Source organism: Balaenoptera physalus, assembly GCF_965194825.1.
Source record: "Balaenoptera physalus genome assembly, contig: HAP1_SCAFFOLD_2402, whole genome shotgun sequence".
In the NCBI taxonomy this organism is placed as follows: Eukaryota; Metazoa; Chordata; class Mammalia; order Artiodactyla; family Balaenopteridae; genus Balaenoptera; species Balaenoptera physalus.
In genome coordinates, this window is record NW_028124405.1 from 17,205 (window position 1) to 36,960 (window position 19,756).

The 19,756-nt window shown below is 34.0% G+C and overlaps 1 long non-coding RNA gene across 1 annotated transcript; it reads left to right on the forward strand.

Annotated features, from left to right (window-relative positions):
• Window positions 1-13,092: 13,092 nt before the first annotated feature.
• On the forward strand, window positions 13,093-17,895 carry LOC309654255. The gene is made up of 3 exons (XR_014260077.1): window positions 13,093-13,567; window positions 15,588-15,668; window positions 17,169-17,895. It is a non-coding gene; the product is annotated as an uncharacterized lncRNA (long non-coding RNA).
• Window positions 17,896-19,756: the final 1,861 nt, after the last annotated feature.

Sequence of the window (19,756 nt, forward strand, 5' to 3'; positions counted from 1 at the left end):
TATAATTATAATATATATTATAATTATAATATATAAATGCATCAAAGTAACATGTTATATACCTTAAATTTGTAAAATGTTATATGTCACAATTATTTCAATTAAAATATATAAATAAATAAAAACAAAGAAAGATGCTAATTATCTTGTATTTTTTGGTATCTCCATTTCATGTTTTGCTATTTCCCACTCTTTTAGATAATTTCCATTTGGCAAACATCTACATATTTTAAATGTCTCTACTTTCTCTAAAAACTTTTTCTCTATTACCCAGAAACGACTGGTCAAGTTTTCTCCCTTGTAAAGGATTTTCTCACAACCTTCATAAATGTAATTTAGAACCTCTGTCGAACCATGATTTTATAAGATAATGGTTCTTTAAACTTAGACTGATTACATATGTCAGAGGTGAATGAGTAACACAATACAGAGACTGTTGAACTTACTATGCCTTCATAGCAAAACTGTTGGTTAAATGGTTGTGATAAGTAGGGCCCATAGAAAAACTAACTAAAACTGGTAAACGATACAAGTCAGGATGATAAAATCAAAGGGGTAAATGTAAAATACATTATCAATATGCATGAAACTTGTATTGGAATGCTGGATAAAGAATTCACAACTGTTAGAAATTGGTCAACCTAAAGAAGACATTATTATTTTCAAAAGCTACCTATATTTTCCTTGGATAAAGGCAGATCAGCACTATCCTTTTCTATTCTCTTCACAACACAGTATATAGCAGTGATAGTGGCAGCCATATGGCAGCAGGCAGCAAACTAATGATTTTTACCACCAAACAAAAAGGAAAAGATAGTAATAGGAATGTAGAGTGATAAGAAGGATTGAAGGATCATTACCTTACATGATACCCAATCTGAATTGTACACTGTGAACAATTCACAGTTATCACAGATCACAGGCACTGCTGTTCTGCTGTATTTTTCTGGGAAAACTCATTTGTTCTATTCATTTTTGTGTGTACTGACATTTAAAACACATAAAATATTTTTAAAACTAAAACTAAAAAGATGCTACCAAAAAAAATATTTAATTGAAGTAAAAAATTAGAAGACTCTTATCTTTGCCACTGCCCTTCCCAATTCTCCAGCGGTTGCTCCTATTAGATATACTTTTGCAAAAGTAAAGTTTCATCACCACAAAAATCTTTCTTTCTTCAACCTTTTCACTGAAAGTGCCCTTTACAGTTTTGCTCTAGTGGATGCCTGGATCTCCCCTGAGGACACTACTCACTTCCCCTGCAGGGCTCCAAAGTGGTAGAGGATTTTGGTTACGTTTTATTTTTGCTTCCTCTATATTTCTCTTAGCACTGAGCTTGTAAGTCAAATGGGGTTTGTATCAATATTTGCACTTCCTTGTTCTTTTCAGTCTATTCTCAGTCTTACACAGAGATTTGAATCCCGTGTTAGCAGGTATTATCTCTTAGGACCTCTCATCATTGCATCATCTACAGATACCCTGGGCTCTCACTGATTCTTGATGTCTCTAGTTCCCACTCCACCGTTACTTTGGCTGTCAGAATTTTTAATGATTTTAATCCTCAGAGTGAACAGAAAATCTAACTATACTGTGGCTTCTCAGCTTCCTGAACTATTGTGAAGTTCTTGTCTTGCATACTCCCCAGGCCACTCAGTTCCGTAGTCATGACCTAGTCCTTGGCATTACCTATAATAGCAACTCCTCCATAATCTCAATTTCACACATCACACTCTGTCAGCTCGACTTCCTGACTTCTTGCTTGTACTCACTGCCTCAAGCAACCCCACTCCAATAAGCCATTATGCCACCGGGACGTATATTTATTGATCCCACATTATTTTCACTTTCCCTCATCAAACTTATATTTTTCTCTTCCATAAAAACCAAGCTTAAATTCCACAGTCAGTTGTTTTAATGACTTCCCTGCATATACCCTCGACTACACTATTCTTCTTCAATTTTGTCATGCAACTTGGCTGTACCCTGACTCTAATTAAATAGTTCTTTACTAATCCAGTCCTGAATCTGAGCACTGCCATAACTGGAGAAAAACACATAACTATACTGCCTGATCTCGTTTTACATTCTCCTTAAACCTTAAGGAAATTCAACTTTCTATTCTTTTCTCTCCTACTCTTTTAAATGACTATTCTGTACTCTATCTTTCCTGCTCTCCTCAAACATTCATCATCTCCTCCCTCATACGCAAATGAAGTTGATGGACTGGCTTCCTAATTTGCTGAGGAACGAGGTCCAATCGCCTGTCCTCACACCTATGTTCCTGATAGCATTTATACCTGCATACTCTGACTTCACTCCTATTAGTGTGTCTAAGGCCAACACCTCCACTTATGTAACGTTGGCAAAGGCCTCTCTCCAGGGTCTTGATCTCTATATGAGGTCTGTTTGCAAAGAAAAGGGCTCCTCCTCCTCTGAGTGGACTTAGCCCTTTGTTGAGATACAAGCGCTGACAATAAACCTGAGCTAGATGACAGTTCCCCTCGCCTCCTGAACTCAGTACCCTCACGTGCTACATGATTCTAAGTAGGGAACCGGTCGCGTGCTTACTCAGGAACATCTATCTGGTATTCCTGTACTCTCTGTCTCATGCCATCAACTTCCTCTCTCTACTAGATCACTCCTATCCTGCTGCTATTTATTCTACCCTAAAAATATAATCTCTATTGACTCACCCCTCCTTTTGGCTCCCTTACATTTCTATTTTCCCCATTGCAGCTAAAATTATTCTAAGAGTTTTTTATACTCTTTCTAATTCTGCTTTCCCCAATTCTGCTTTCTTAAAACCACTCTAAGTGGCCATTCTCCTTTTCCACTTCACTGAAAATATTTTTTAGTGAGGTCATCAACGTTTTCTACTGATAAAGGTAAGGCCGGTTCTCAGAACTTATGTATATTGGACAAGTCGATAGTTCTCTCTTCCTGTAAACACAGCTTCACAAATAGTACCCTCTGTGTATTTGATCCAATCACTCCTCATTCCTTTTCATTGCTGTCATACCACCATGGTCCAAGCCACCATCCTACTGAACTTGAATTATGGCAGTAGCTTCTTAGCTGGTCTCCCTGTTTCCATCCATGCCACATATCAAGGGTATTCAACATAAATCACAGTAATTATTTTAATATACCCAACCATTAAGTTACTTTTCTGTTCTCAACTCTCAGTTGTTTTCCATGTCACTCAGAGTAAAAAACAAAGTCTTCATTTATAATCATTGCAAAGAATTAATAGCTTCATTACCTCTCAGATTTAATTTTCTTTCTCTCAAACTTATCTATCTAACTCTATCTCCTATCATAGGTCTATAATACTGTTTTCTCTAACTTTATTTCTTTGTTTCCAAGACATTTCTAAAATTTCGTCCCTCATCTCCTTCAAGCTGTCACTCAAACATCACATTCACAGTGAGGCCTCTTCTGACCAAACTGTGTAGGACTGCATCTCTCTGCAAGGACTCCCACCTGCCTTGCTTTATTTTTCTCCTCAGCACTTACTACTTTTCCCCATATTACATTACATTTATGAACTCTCTTACTTTCTAGAATGTAATTTCATTGAAAGCAGGGAGGTTTTTTCTCTTTTGTTCATTGTTGTACCTTCTCAAGCCCCTAGACTAGTTCTAGGCACATAGCAGATACTCAATAAAAATTCATTAAATTGAATTGGAGTCTGTGTCAGACATTATTCTGGCCCCTGCAACTATAATGTGAACAAGTCATCTTTAATCTAATATCTTCATAATTTTCCTGATGCCCTCTAGTTTATATATTTTAAGATTTTTTTACCTTAAAAAAGAAAACTAGACATATGTTATATGATACCTCAGTAATAAAGACAAAAACCAGCATAACCATCTTTAATGATAAACTTTAAGGGGATGAGTTGTAGAAGTCAGATGATTAGTGTTCAGACATAATTTTTTTTTAAATTATTTATATTACACGTACAGTTCATACTAATGAGATTCTGTCTTTGAGTTTAGTCATAAAGTTTCTTATTGGAAAGAAAAAGAGACTAATGTAAACTATGGACTTTGGATGATAATGATATGCCTGTTTAGGTTCATCGATTGTAACACATGTCTGACTCTGGGTAGGGCTTCTACGGGTGGGAACAGGGAGTAATGAGAACTCTGTACTTTCCACTCAATTTTGCTGTGAGCTCAGAAGTGCTCTAAAAATAAATTTTATTAATTAAAAAAGGAGAGATATAAGTGAATATGATTGTGGATTCAATTTGGAAATGATTATGTTTGGCAGTTATACACCATATTTGACTAAGGATCACCAAAAACTAATAGAAGGTGAGCGTTTGTCCTTGGCAATTAGAAAAGTTTAAACCTCACCTTTGACCAGTGTGTTATGCTTGACTTAACTGTAATGACTGAGTTACTTAACTGTTATTTGAGCTTATCAACATGCAATATTATTTGTACCATTTTATTACATGATGTGGGATTTTTTTGATACACACGTATATATACTTGCAGTATATACCTAACCAACTTTTCACATCCTGCTCTTCACTTTTTATTATCTGTACCATTTTTTAGAAATGAATTTTTATTTTAAGTAATCTATGTACTATTTTTAAATAGGCAATATCATGTGTTAAACATTTGTTATTTTATAAGACATGGTAATCAGCATATATAAACCCATTCAAGCCACACAATAATTCATACAAGAGCTATGAGTGGCATCAATACTACAAGCTTATAGTAAAGAAAATAAGCATTAAAATGTTAATTCTCTCAAGCTTCTATATATAATGAGTTGTAAAGATGAGATTCAAACATAAGACTGTCCAATGTTAAAGGATCTTTATGTTCTTAATGTCTTATTATATTTAATACAACTGTATTGAAGTTACTGATTAGAAAACAAAGAAAATACTAAAAAGAAAAAAGTAACCCATGCCGAATAAGGCAAACTGTTGACATTTCAATGTATGTCTTTCAAAATTTGTTTGATTTTATATAATTTATAATGATAATACTTAAGATATTATTTTATGCCAGCACTTTTATAGTTAATATAGGTATTTTCTTATGTCATTCCATTAACTGAATGTGCCATAGCTTCACTAATTCTCTCTTTTTGACATTTTTTTTCCTATTTTACTATTATAAATAATGCTGTGACTGGTTTTTCTTGGACTTGAGGATAACTTTCTTCACTTCACATGAATTTCTTATCATGTTCTTAGAATACATTTATACAATTAAAATTCACTTTGTCAATGCATGTCTCTCTGGCTTTCTAAATAAATTCCTGAAGTGTCACCTAAAATGCATCAGTTGCCAGTTTCAAGAACAGTTCATCATTTCTTATTTTCTATAATTTGTCCCACAGCTAGGTATTATTACTTATTTTTGTTGGAATTGTGTTTGTACTTGATAATTTTGATAATAGCATCTCAATATCAGATAAACTTACTTGTTTCAGATCAATAGTGAGAGGAAACATCATGCATAAGATTATATGCCATTTATGTTCTTTCCTGCTTTTGTAATGTGCTATTCCTTTTTTTGTTTTATCTGCCTCAAACTTTGATGATTTGCAAATGCTGTTTAATACTAAGAATATTATCTTTTGGCTTACCACATAATTTGTGAATCTTTTCGTCCTCCAAGTTTGTGAAAGCATCATTGTGTTTTCATTGTAACCCATGCCAATTTGTGAAATGGAGAATTTAATTTTTATTTAGCTAGATCTTTTTGGTATCTTATTTTTGAGCTTAGAAAAATCTTCTTAATGCTAAAACAAGATTGAAATAACTATATTTCCTTCTAGTATTCTTATGACTTTTACATTTATTTCTTTGTTCCAACCGGAACGTGTTTACCTTTGAAATATTAGACCAAGAGCTAATATTTTGGATCTAAGTAGGTTTAAGTAACTCTTCCAGCTCCAATTGTTAATAAATTTTAGTTACTGTTGGCAATTTTATCTCCACTAGGAATTCCAATCACTTTTTCTAAGCTGATACCCTATTCTTGCTAACTTATTTCTTAGAGATTTAGTTTTCTTTGTCTTTCTGAGAGGGAAGTATACATGGTACCCTGCACCTGGCCTTTGCTGGTCAATCGGTTCTTATTCCTGGAACTTAGGAACTGGCTCTTGGAGACTTAGTCAATTCATTTAATATTGGTCATTGAAACCACAGGACTGGAGAAATCATTTTCTACATGAAGAGGTTGACCTACAGAGAGAGAAATAAAACAATAAAATAAATGCCTAAAAGGAGTGGTGACAGATTTTATGCCTCAAGGAGAGAAAGTAAATCAGGGAAAGCAGCTGCTATGGCTCCTGGTGGATGTTCAGGACATTTGTAATTTACTGAGAGGAGATGCAGTGTTTACTGAGAGGTACCCTTTTGTCATTCCAATAAGTTCTTCTTTTTCACTGAACACTATGGATTCTTTTGTTTGCAACAAAATTATCTCTGATGAAGACTCAGTCAGTTATACTAAAGTGTATTTTTTTTGGATTTTTATTCCCATTTATTGTGCTCTATTTGTTCTTACAGCAGGACCACATTAGCTTAAGTGGCATAACTTCTCAGTACATTTGAATAGCCATCATGAGAAGTCATTATCATATTTTCCTATGAATATTCATATACATATATCTTTATATAATATATAATACATATATATATACTTACAGGAGAACTTCTGTATCATTTTATCTTTTTTGCCAAATTAAAACAAAATCCATGAAGATTCTGATTATACTCTAATGTGTAAAATAATTCAGTAAGACTGAAGATTTTTGCAATATTTTATATTGCATACAAAAAAAGTTCCTGTATTAGATTTTAGATTTTCATTGTGTGAGAATCCATGCCTGTGTCATCAAAGATGCATCAAACATTTACCGAGTTCCTATGATGTGCCAGGCCTTCGCCAGGGTAGTGGATGGCTAGAAACAAGAGCAGGACTGACACACTCCTGGACCACAGGCAGTTGATGTCTAGGAGGAGGACAAGCATTAGACCAGCGGTCCCCAACCTTTTTGGCACCAGGGACCAGTTTCATGGAAGACGATTTTTCCATGAATGGTGGGGGGGATGGTTGAGGCAGTAATGGGAGAGATGGGGAGCGATGGGAGAGGCAGATGAAGCTTCACTTGCTCGCCCGCCGCTCACCTCCTGCTGTGCGGCCCGGTTCCTAACAGGCCGCGGCCCAGTACCGGTCTGCAGCCCAGGGGTTGCGGACCCCTGCATTAGACAATCACTGATTGAGATGACTCTGGAGGGGAAATAGAGACTAGATGATTCCAGCCTTCATCGGTCAAGATAAGGGTTTCAGTGTTTATAACAGGAGTAAGGAAAGTCATTGATAACAGGCTTTAGGCAGAGAAGTGATATGATCCAATTGGTATAAGATATATTCATGAACACATATTTTGGTAGCTTTTTTGTATTATAATTCCAACTGCTTTACATAGGAAAGCTATTGATTTTGGAGGGTATGTGTGTTGTTTATTTGTCATAATTGTAAGTTCTAAAAGGTTTACAATTTTCTAATTTGAATAGTCTAGGTAGATAATAATGTAAATTTATATAATAATGATATAGATAAGCACAATGAGAATAAACCTCTTTATTTTTCCTAAGATTGCCTCTAGTTTTCCCCTGTTCTAGTGCATATCTTTCGCTTTTGCCTATTACATTATTCAAGGTTCAGACAGGGAATAAAGAACATGTAATGGGTATTTCAGACAGAAATATATTTAATCCAGAGTATCAGAGGCTTATATAACCATTAGGATGGTTGAAGTACTGAACATCGCGTAGACCACTAAGAGGAAATTCAGATGTGTCTGGAGTCATGCAAGTCGTCATAATGATTCCAGCTGTCTGCAAAACACATGTCTCTCAGGAGACTACTTTAGAAGAATACCATGAGAAGTGTCAACTAGTAAGTAATCTCAGCTACTTCCTGCTAACAGAATTCTAAATTTCCTTTCGGGAGAAATTCTTGACCCACTTTTAGTCCGTGTAATTTAAACAGACTTGAAATCTCAAATTCTGTTCCTATCAGTAAGGATGTTACTAGTGACTGGCCTTAAAAATTTGCACATTCTACTGGTCACAGTGATTAGCTGAGAGTTCAGCATGCTACCAGGTCAGGTCAATTAGTTCCCACCCTGTAAATTTTACTGAGCTGACCTATGTTCCCTGGACTTATTTATTTAACAGAAGGTGATTTTTAGACTGATGTTGGCCATCATTGTCACCACATGGAAAAACTGCCTGAAAAAACCACCATAAAGGAAAACAGAATATAAAGTAGACCAGTCATATTTTTTAAAACGTTTTTGAACAATTGATTTCAGCAATATTTGGAGCTTAGTTTAGAACTGTATTTCTGGATTATATGATCCAGTTTTGCTTAAACGAATTGACTTGGAGTTCTTCATTTCCAAAGAATGGATTCCAATTATTATAGCTATTAAATGTACTTTTTATATTCTTTTAAGAAGCATTTGACTTTCTATTATTGTAATAAGGATTTCTGCAACCATATTACACATTTAGAATATTCCGTGCTGCCATTTTAAAGTTTCTTATGGTGTTAGAATAATATTACATAAATTGTAAAGTTCTCTTTTTCTCACATTAAAAGCTTCTATTGATTGAGATTTTTTTAATTAAATAACTTTAATGTAAAACTGTCTATTACCAGGCATCTGTCTGCAGAGAAATGCTTTAGCAATTTAAATTTATATTTCAAGATTACCATTTTGTTTAAGTTTTCTATTTCTTAATCACTCTGTTTTTGAAATTCATACCATTCTATTCACAGAGATTTTCAAATATATTAGCTTACGAACAGATTGTTCAACTTTCCCTGTGTTTGCTTCTGCTGTACATTTCATTTTATTGTACTTACAGTAGTTTAGGGATGTTATAGTAGTTTTTCCGCTAGTGTCCAGTGGATTGCTTTATAGAGGGAGGGAGGGTGCAGTTAGAAACCTTAGGGAACAGAATTCCCCTACCGGGAAAAAACAATAAGATAAACCTTTGGAAGGATCAAATGATGGACAGATTTCAAATGGGAGACTGTTGCTAAGGTGTGATTCTGACACATGGCAAACAATCCACTGGAAACTAAAAGGGATAGGTGGAAGGAAATGAGTGTTTCTACCCCCTTGTTAGCAGTATCCGGTCTATTTCATTCTCTCCTTTATTTCAAGCCTCAGGCACTTTGTGACTCTAGCTGTTAATTTCTATCTCTCTCATTTTCTCTTTCCTGACTCTCTTCTCTCTGTCACTACTACTATACCAGTGTTTTAAGGTTGACTGGTGGCTTGAGTTAATAAAACTTTTTATTCTGTGGGCTTTCCATTCAAGATGACATGTGTGTAATGATTGCTGCTCATTCAAAGAATTAACTCATTTCTAACAAAAAGGATAGAAGGCCAGTTATCTTTCCTGAATATGACCCTGGGCACAATTTAAACCCCAATAAGGATGGGAACGTAGAAGTGACATTGCATGGAGCCAAAAATGAAGGTCAGTAGATTGCTTAAACCATCACGTAGGCATAGGGCCAAGATCAAAGAGAATGGGTGCCAAAGAGTGTTGACACAGTAAATACTCATTAAACATTAAGGAGGTATATTCAAATACATTTAAATTAATAACAAGTATTTTTATTATTTTGTTATTTAATTAAAATATGCTGTCCTTGGTTTTATCAATTTGAGGACTTAGAGAGTCCACCTTCCTCTACAAAAGGACATTTCAATTATAAACCTTACTAATTGAAAGAAGTGACTTTTTTTTTTGGCCGCGCCATGTGGCTTGCGGGAACTAGTTCCCTGACCAGGGACTGAACACAGGCCACGGCAGTGAAAGTGTGAGTCCTAACCACTGGACCGCTTTCACTTTTTGTTAATAAAATATCTACTTCTAGAATATATTCTATTCTTAAAATTCACAGTTTCAATATGAAATTAACAAAATCAAATAATAACTGAAAGCATCCTATCTAATTGATAAGAGGTAAATATTTATATTTTTTGTGCTATAAAACACAATTTCTAATTTCAGAAATCCCAACATGCAGAAAGTAATTATGGATTTTCAAATAGATCCAGTCTTTGTTATATCTCTGATCCAATTACTCCACATAACTTATTAGGAAATGCCAAGAACTGTCTGACATCTTGATGACAAAATTACTGTAATGGAATAGCAATACTTTATATTTTAAAAAGAAATTTTAAAAAATGTAAACATGAAGGAACTCATTGTTTATTATCAGAAAATCTTTAAAAATATAGAACATTTTAAAAGATGGGTACCATATGATATTATTTCCATTATGATAACCAAGGTTTTATTTTCTTTGAATTCTCCTAACTCATATATAAACACACTGTCAGTACATGCACAGCATTAGTAGTTTCAAAATCTGGTTCTGTGAGTTTTGAGAGAATGATTATATCAGTTTAAAAATGTTTCTTGATAATGTACTTACTTGTTTCTTCCTTTTAATATTCTCTAAATTATTGCATCAACTGTATCACACCAAGAATCAATGCACATGACTTTGGGTATACATGGCTAATATTTTTGAAGGACAAAATTTATCATACTGGTCAAATTTCTTCTACATTGGTCAAAGTGAGATTTATAAATTTAAAAAGTTAATCATCTTCATGAATTTGATCTTTCATGTTTTGTTAGTTCCTAATGCTTATATTTTCATATTTTATTGCCATCTTATTTACTAAATTTTCTTTTCAAACTCACATATACAAATGCTAACACCACACACATATTAACTGAAATTGCTTACTATTTCCATGAATACTGACAATTTGTAGAGTGGGTATTCAAACATTATAGATTAGAATTTCTATTTTAAGTGTTGCTTAGTATGTTAAATTTCAAGAAACAAGCATCTATCTATAATATATATTTATAATATCTTTATTACAATGCATTTTATATTTACCTTAGTGGTAAATACAAAGCTGATCAATGATTTCTTATTACTTCTCATAATGTAACACAAAGTAATGTGACTTGAATATGATTTACAGTGTTTTTAAAAATACATTATATGGAAGTCCAAAATCTTTTAAATGATGGTGAAAAATAAACGTGTAAATGGTGTGCATGTGTGTATATAGTGTGTGCATTTAAATGTACGTATTCTTATGTATATATGTTTTTATAAACAAAATAAAGTTCACCCAACTGATTACTTTCTATTTCAAATCAATTCAACCTCTCAAGTTTTTGTTTTTTTTTTAATTCGTATGCCCCCTCTTTCAATTCTTCTATCTGTGTCTATCTATAGAAGTAATGTGATATGATACTGAATCTATCCTGCTTTTCAGGCTTATTGATGGAAAAATTTACTTTGCTTTCCGTTTAAATACATCTCTTTATGTTTTCAGAGATTAATTTGAGGATAAGGTGTGGAAACAAAAATGGGATATGTTGTAGGGAAGAGACGCTATTGTTAATATAAGAAATGAAGTAGTAATTTCATGGCACACAGAGAAAGTATATGAATAAAATACTGCTCTATAATGTTTTCTAGTAAGTAGTAAAATACTACTATATTTTAAGTTTTACTGGCAACACACATGAAAGAGTTTTAAGCAAAAGAAGTGATGCAATAGGCTCCACTGGGCCATTCAGAATCCTCTTGCCACTGAACCTACAGACCAAGGGGTTTGCTGTTTTGGCTGAGTGTTCCTGATTATCAAGAGGAAAGTACATTGCCGTACCATAGTGAGTGCAGAGAAGAATGTTCCTGGAACCTATGGGATTGACTCAGGTCTTATTGTAAGTATGAATGGAAAACTAGATAAACCTAAAACAGACAAGACTAATAAGGACCCTGATCTTCAAGACTGAAGTTCTGGGTCATTTCTTCAAGTCAAATATCCTGGAAAAGTTTAATGATATCTAAGAGCAAAAGGAATATGGTATGGAAAGGTGAATAAATAAGTTATAAAGACTAACTCTGGTCTTGTAAACAATGGCTGAAACAAAGACTATACAACAGTATATGCTTCACTTATATATATATTAAATATAAATAATATTATATATTACATCTACACATTTACATTTATATTACATAAATTATACTCCATCTTGTTTGCCTTTTGTGAGAGTAAACATCTTTATGATTTAATGTTCAGGTTTATGATTATTAAAGTGGTATGGTGATCAAATTAGAATGAGAATGAATGTTATCTAGAGTTAAAAAAGCAACTGATGGATTTGATATCTTTTTTTTTTTTTGACAAGGGATTAGTATGTTCTTATTAACATGCACGAAACTTCATTGCATTAGATGGGAGCGTGTTGTTTTTCCTGTTTCTGTTTTCACATTTAAATATATATCAAAGGAGTGTGTATTGATTCTAATAGTAAAGAGGCGGATTGTACTAGATGTTGTCTACTAGATTTTGGCAACCTTTTCAATCCCTTCTAGTTAACTTTAGTATCTCAGAGACTAGAAAGCTAAGAACTGTACTGCTAGATTCTGTTACTTGGATTGGAGACAAAATGTGGTTTTTCTTCATGAGCTTCATTGACAGGAAACCTGCAGGGACGCCAGGGAGGCAGAGGATGCTTTTCTTGGAGTGGCTGCAGCCAAGGGCCCGGCTGCAACAGACAGGACTCTTCGCGGGGCTCGAACCCACATTCTGACTGTGCAGGCGTTCTGAGCGGCAGGCAGCTGCTGCAGAGGCACCACTGGCTGCAACCACTGCTGTTTTCCAGACCCCTGGATCCTCACTGTGGTAGCAGGGCCCGGAAACCAAGTATTGCATTCCCACAGCAGGCCTGAGTTTTCTCCTCTAACCCTCCAGGGATGTGGATGCACCGAATTTCCTGTTTGTTCATCCGTTCTTAAAATAAATGAAAAACTCAGAGTTTTCTGTTTCCTACACTGTGATTCCTGATGCACATACATATTTTTCAACCATATTAATAGGTTTCAGAATTTATTTACAATTTCTTGGAGAGAAATATTGGCATCATAGGACTAGATCAGTAACATTTGTTTTAGGTGTGATAAGAAATGTAATTATTTTAGAAAACAAAGTATATATCTCTATATAGATAGATATAGAAATAAATATAGAGATATAGATATAGATATATACTTAGTTATACTCTCTCCATGTTCATAAAGTATTAGATTTTAGCATTTGGAAGTTCACTATATCTAAGATCACTATGTAGCCACAGGATATCAAAAGGCTTATTTTATTTCAAAGTGTGGAAATATACATCCTAAGGAAACTTCACAATGTTTGCATTATTTGTCTCAATTATATATTAGACAGTTTCGAGCATGGAATTATGAATTGTATCCATATATGTACTATTTTATTAAATATTGTGCAATATTTTAAATCACATGACAATATTTCAGATTTTGATAGCGTAAAGATAAATAAAACTTGTTTAATGTTCATAGATTTCTTCAACCTCAATTCAAGATTCTAATGTCAAGCCTGCACATGAGATGCTGTAGCCGTCTACTCAAGCTGTTCAGTGAGTCTGAAGTTGCATTTAGCGATGGCATATCTCTCATGGGCTGATTGGCTGTCCTGCCTGTCATTTCCATGGATGCCATTTCTCTTTTATACCTTGCACTTCCAAAAATGTCATATATTTTGTTTCAGAGAAAAGATCTTTTTATCCTTTTCAAATTTCAACATGTTAGTGTAATTTCAAAAGACATATCCTAGAGCTATAAAATATATTAATGGGATTCTGAACATTTGATAGACATTGAAAATACTTTTATCTGTATTTAAATACCTATGTACGGCTTAAAATATTGAAGTTTGTAATAGTATTTTAACTAGGTCTATACATATACGTACAATAGTACAATCCTGTTAAAAATGCTTTCGCTCGAGATGAACCACTTGAAGCATTTTCATGTATCCTTTTAAGACATTTCTTCTGACAAGGTGAGCCAGTCTTTCACTATGTTAAGCACGGTGTGACATGCAGGGTATTTGGATCCCTTGAATCTTACTTCATCATGGGAGCTTTCAAAATTTAGAGAAAAGGATGGTATCACAAACATTATGAGATACCTTTCTGATGGCTTGCCATCTATCAAAACTATTTCTTCCCTAAAATACTCAAAACAAACAACATGTACGCTGGATTTAGAATTTAAATGTTTGCTGTTGACAGGATATAGGCAGTCGATATGCTGTGTATGCATGCGTGTATGTTTGAATGTACTTTGTTAAATTAAAATTATTACGTGAAAGGGAAATAATAAAATTAGCTGTTCATAGTTTCTAAATAAAAATCACATTTATGTAAATCTAAGACATCACTGAGAGAGGAAGACGTTGTCTGAAAACATGACTTCTCATAGAAATATTTATTAAGTGGCATCTATATGCCAAAGTAATGTAACAAACTAAAAGTAGTTTTAACTTTCATAGTTAATTTCAGTGGCAAACTGTTTTCCATACATTTATATCTCAACATTACCTCTTGAAAGGAAAATTTGAGTTACTAAATACTGACTCCATATCTCCCAAGTTTAGCTAATAGTATTCTACACCTACTCTGGAAAATAAACAAACGACTCTAAAAGATAACATTATATTTATTTTTAAAGATGATGAGATAGCAGATTTTGGTAAATTAGCCATGATCATATGGCTAGTACTGGGTATTGAATGTTTTAACAGTAAAGTAGCAAAACTTCCAAGCATAAATAAAGAAATTATTTCTACTTAAATGTTTTAGATAGGTAATTGCATCATTAAGAATTCTTTCTTTGTAAAAATAGTCTTTTGTAAGAGCTCAAAGTTTTGGCTTGCTGATATTCTATGACCTGTTTGTTGGCTTATGTAATTCACAAATGGCTTGTAATGCATCGATAATACTAATTATATCCTAGTTCAGGATAAAAAATACTTTCCCACATCCTTCTATGATTCTTATATTTTTACTTGTAGTTATGCCTTAGATTCCAAAAAAAAAATCACAGTTTTTCTGAAAGTTAATTGAAGTTCTAAAGCTCTGGGTGGAAATGTCATGGTAATTTGTTTTTGAAATAATATGGAACTCCACAGCTAAAAACAAAGCATTCAAGACAAAACGAACCATGGTTACTGTGGCAATAAAAAATTTTAACTTCTATTTAGGCTTTCTTTAATGCTTTAATGGGTCTTCTTTGTATTCTAACAGTCATGTTATCTTCTCCACAAATAGATTCAACGTCTCTAAAATGTCTAAGGAGAATACTAGAATGTTGTTTCCATATGCAAACTGCAAGAGTCTTTTTCTGTATGCTCAAACTTATCTGAGAGAACTTTAAATAAGTAGTGACGCAATAATTACTTCCTGCTAAAGACTGATAGATTAATATTTTTGATAGATAATAATTTGGACTCATGCAAACATCCTCCCAAGCTATTTTTTATGATCAAAAGACTACAAATTAATGGCAATCATTATGGTATATCACTTCTAGAAATCATAGCACGTTCACGGACCTCAATGGTAATGAATTTTAACTATTTCCTTTTTCTTATAGGTCACAGCCAAAGAGATTACATATGTGAATTTCCAGAATGAGAGACCCAGAAAATGCCATGATTTAGTTCTCCAACTCCAGGTACAGATTTATTTCAGTTTCACTATTCAACTTTAGTGCAAAGAGTTGAGAACACTTTAGGTAAATAATCAAGGAATGAAGAAAAAGAGAAAATGGAGATATGATAACAAAATACCTTAAAGTCCAAGTAGATGGAGTAAGGCTATCATGAACAAGCTGTATAGAAGTCTAAATACTAGTTCAAGAGGAAGGTAAGTAAGAGCATAGATGCAGACTGCAAGTTACTTAGTGATTAACAGTCTGGAGTTTGAGGTCAAATTCTAAACCTGCAATTCAGTAGCTGCCTGATTCTGGGCAAATTGCTTTACTGTCTATGTTGTGCTTTTCCATATTCATAAAATCATTTAACATTTCTAACTTCATAGAATTCCTGTAAGTGAGGAATGAGAGCATGAAAAAGGCACAGCTCAACACCTTGTACATACTGAGCACTCAATACATTTCAGCTCTTCTATAATTCAGCTCTTCTCAAAATAAGAATACTTTGGGGACCATAAAATGTTAAGTTATGAGGTACCCTTAACATTTTGAGGTATTTTAATGGAAAGTAAGTAGATCCTTTCACAAAATTATCAAAGGACTTCAAAGTAATATTTATTTTATTTATATGGCATAACTCTTTGTAAATTTAAGTATATACGCAGTTTTAACGTAGACCGAAGGTATACACAATATTTTAATTTTTTCAATACTTCCTGCTGGCTTGGGTTCTACAGAGAATTAACATTATAAAACCTGTCTAATTTTTTCTTATAATTCTTAGGTATACTCTGTGCTTTATTTTTAGTCTAAAAAGGTTTTGGTAAACTGAGTATTATTTAAAATTTTCACCATTTTTCATGTATTGATTTCCTGAGCACCAGGAAACTGAAATATGCACGTGATAAGTTTAGTACTTCTAACTTTCACACAGGAAAATTTTAGGTAAGGGGATTCATCTTTGTAACAACTAAGGATGGCTTTTTACTTAAATTTTGGACTCCAGTTATCATAATGTCCAATTTCCCTATTCTTCCTAACTTAATTTCTGCCTAGTTAATCATGTATTTATTTTATTTTATATAATAGTATCTTATTTTCATATTATTCCAGGTTGGATTTCTTCCTGCTTTGTAGAAAAACCTGAGCATGTTTAGCAAATATTTTTGATAAACAGATCATTTGTATATTCTGAGAGACATACAGCACCCCCCTTTGGGGATTTAGTCTCATCAGTCATAGTAAAGAATAGCCTTCATATCTGCCTAAATAAAACTGTAATAAAATGTAGTGATATATATTACACAATAATATACTCTCCAAAGGTGCATTATAAGTGATTATCTGATTATAGGCTGCTTTGGTTTTCAGTGTCACCTTGACCTTTCTTAGGAAAGATAATTGAAAATTGACTGAATACAGACAAGTTTAGCATTCAAAATTAGCAGCAATTTTAATTGTCTAACTATTGTAAATTAACACATTTTACCACATATTTTGTATTTCTTGAATTTCTCATAGAAAAATTGTGGAAAGGTTACAAGAAAAACAGAAATCAAGTGTGTACATGAAAAAATATAGTTTTTTGCTTCATGACATCGTAAATGTTATACATGTAAAATATCATTTGTGAAGTTTCATTTTTAGGTTTACGTGGGAATAACTTTGTCTTTAAATTTGACAAGAAAGGTTGCTCTTGGCAAAGTTCTATGTAAATAAGTAAACGGTATAACCACAGAAAAAATTTATAAGTTGTATTTATGTAAGATGCTTCAAGTGCTTGTAGTTGTACAAATAATCACACGTGAACAATATTAGAATATATAAAATAATGTTAAATTAAATTATAAAATACATTAAATATCTTGATCTCTCATTTTTCTTAGAAATATCGTTAAACAGTTTTGCAGTAATATTTTGATAGCTCAGACATGCCTCAGTGAGTCTTTTTGTGCTCATTGCTGAGTACCATTTATTTAGAAGACTAAAGTTGGAAAAGGATAGATGTATACTGACAGCCTCTAAGAAGATAAATCAGCATATGATCAAAGAAAGTTGAAACACACTTAAGTAGGTAATAAAGAATTAAAAACAACTATTTGTGTCATGTACTTGGAGAAGTTCTTCAGTGTCAAGAAACTGTGCAAAACATAGGTTTGTTTTGTTTTTCATTCTCCCTGTTTTCTATTTGTGGAAATAAACAAAGACTACCCCCATAAGAACAAGCAAAGGCTCTTTATTCAGAGCTTGCAACAGAAAGAGAGTCAGCAACCGTCACGTGATTTTGGCTGGCAGGAGGGTTTGAGAGCTTTACAGTGAGGACAGGAAAAGGCTTTGATATGCTCTGAATGGAAGGGGTTGGGAGGGAGAAGCTGGAGGCAGGGTAAATAGAAGTGAGGTATCTTACATGATTGGTCTTGAAGCAGATTTGACCCTCTCTGGTTGGTCCTGAGTTATAAGCAAGGGTAAAAAGTGGGAATCTGGCAGTCACTGATCAGGTTCTGACTCTTCTGGGTGAACTGCTGCAAAGATTGTGGGTTGGCTTGTTGGCTGGTGCTGCAGACACTGTAGGTCAGAGTTCTACTGTCATATCTGGTCCAGCCATTATCTGTGTGCATTTTCAGTCTCTCATATTACACCTGACTGGAGACTAGTTATAGATACTATTATTTTTCCCAAATACAATAGCTTCCTCAGAGCTAGATAAATAATTCTAAATCATTTCCAACTTGAAGTGAATGAAATAGATCATCAAATGAAAACAAACAAAACACTATCATGACACAAAATGTGAAATACTGCAAACTGAGGACAGCTATTAGAAGTACGATGGAAGAGGGTGGAAGTGGAAGAGGAATCAGAGCGGTAGCAGAAGCGGCCATTATCACAGAGAACTCAGTGTTACTCAAATTTAAAGTTATAAAGGGTGGTCGTAAGAGGTAAGATGAAAGAATTGGGAAGGAGACCTTATATAATTTTACAAGAATTCAGTTTCAAGATGGCAGTATACATTTTTCCCCTTATTTGTTTTTCTTAAAATTGTCTGAGAAAATATAATCACATTGAAAACTAGAGATCAATTTCAATGAAAAAGGAAACTGGTTGTAATACCAAACCACACCATTGAAGCATGCCAGTCAAATATCATCTAGTCTTTGTCAAACCTGGGGAGGGATCCTAAGCTCTTAGATCTCCCCTCATTTAAACTACAGTTTAAATTCTAGACGGCCTTTCCATGACCTCTTTGGTTAGAGCAATGAAGTCCAGGAGGCTGGGTGGGTCTGGAGAAGGAGAATGTTCCTATAGAAAACCAAATCATCACCAAGGAATGACCAACGCAAGAAGCAGAAGGGGAAGCAGGATGACTGGCTATGTTAATGAATCCATAGCCCTGAATCCTGCCCAAAGGAGCCCACAGGGATGCAGTGAGGGCCAGGGAAGGAGGATGCATTTCCACATGTCATTTAGTTTCTGTTAGGTGCCACCCAACTGCTGAGTGCAGATAAGAGAAAATGTGAAAACAGGGCAAAGGTGTAAACATTACAGGTCAAAAGCTTCATGAATACACAACTGTGATCTTCACTTCTCTATAACTTAACATAACTTGACCATCAGATTCACCATGTTTTCTCCATCGTGTGCCTATCTGGCCATTCAAAAACTCTAGTAACTCAGTCTGTTCCAGTTTGGAAATCTCTTTTGGGTAAATCTTCAGATCAGGGTTCTCTCCCACTCTCCTCCTCTTCTCTCATATACTCAGGAGATTATTTGATATTCAGTTATATTGGGTAAATTTTAAACTCCTTTTGACTGTTTCAAACATTTTCTGAGGCAACAAATGTTGATGGTCCAGAGGAGTAGGAGGAAGGAGTGAAAACAATAAAGAATGCTTAAAGGAATACCTGGGTCAGGATTATCCTAACGTCTGCCACAAAAATAAAATGATAATACTGATGAAGTCACACTATTCAATCCAGCTGAGGATGATGACTAATTGCTCACTTTCCCCATTTCTCTCTGATTGTACAATGTTTAACTGCGAGGACCTTCTGCTCATAACACCTACCCACAGAAACAGGAAGAAGTAATAACGCAGAAAAAATTATCCA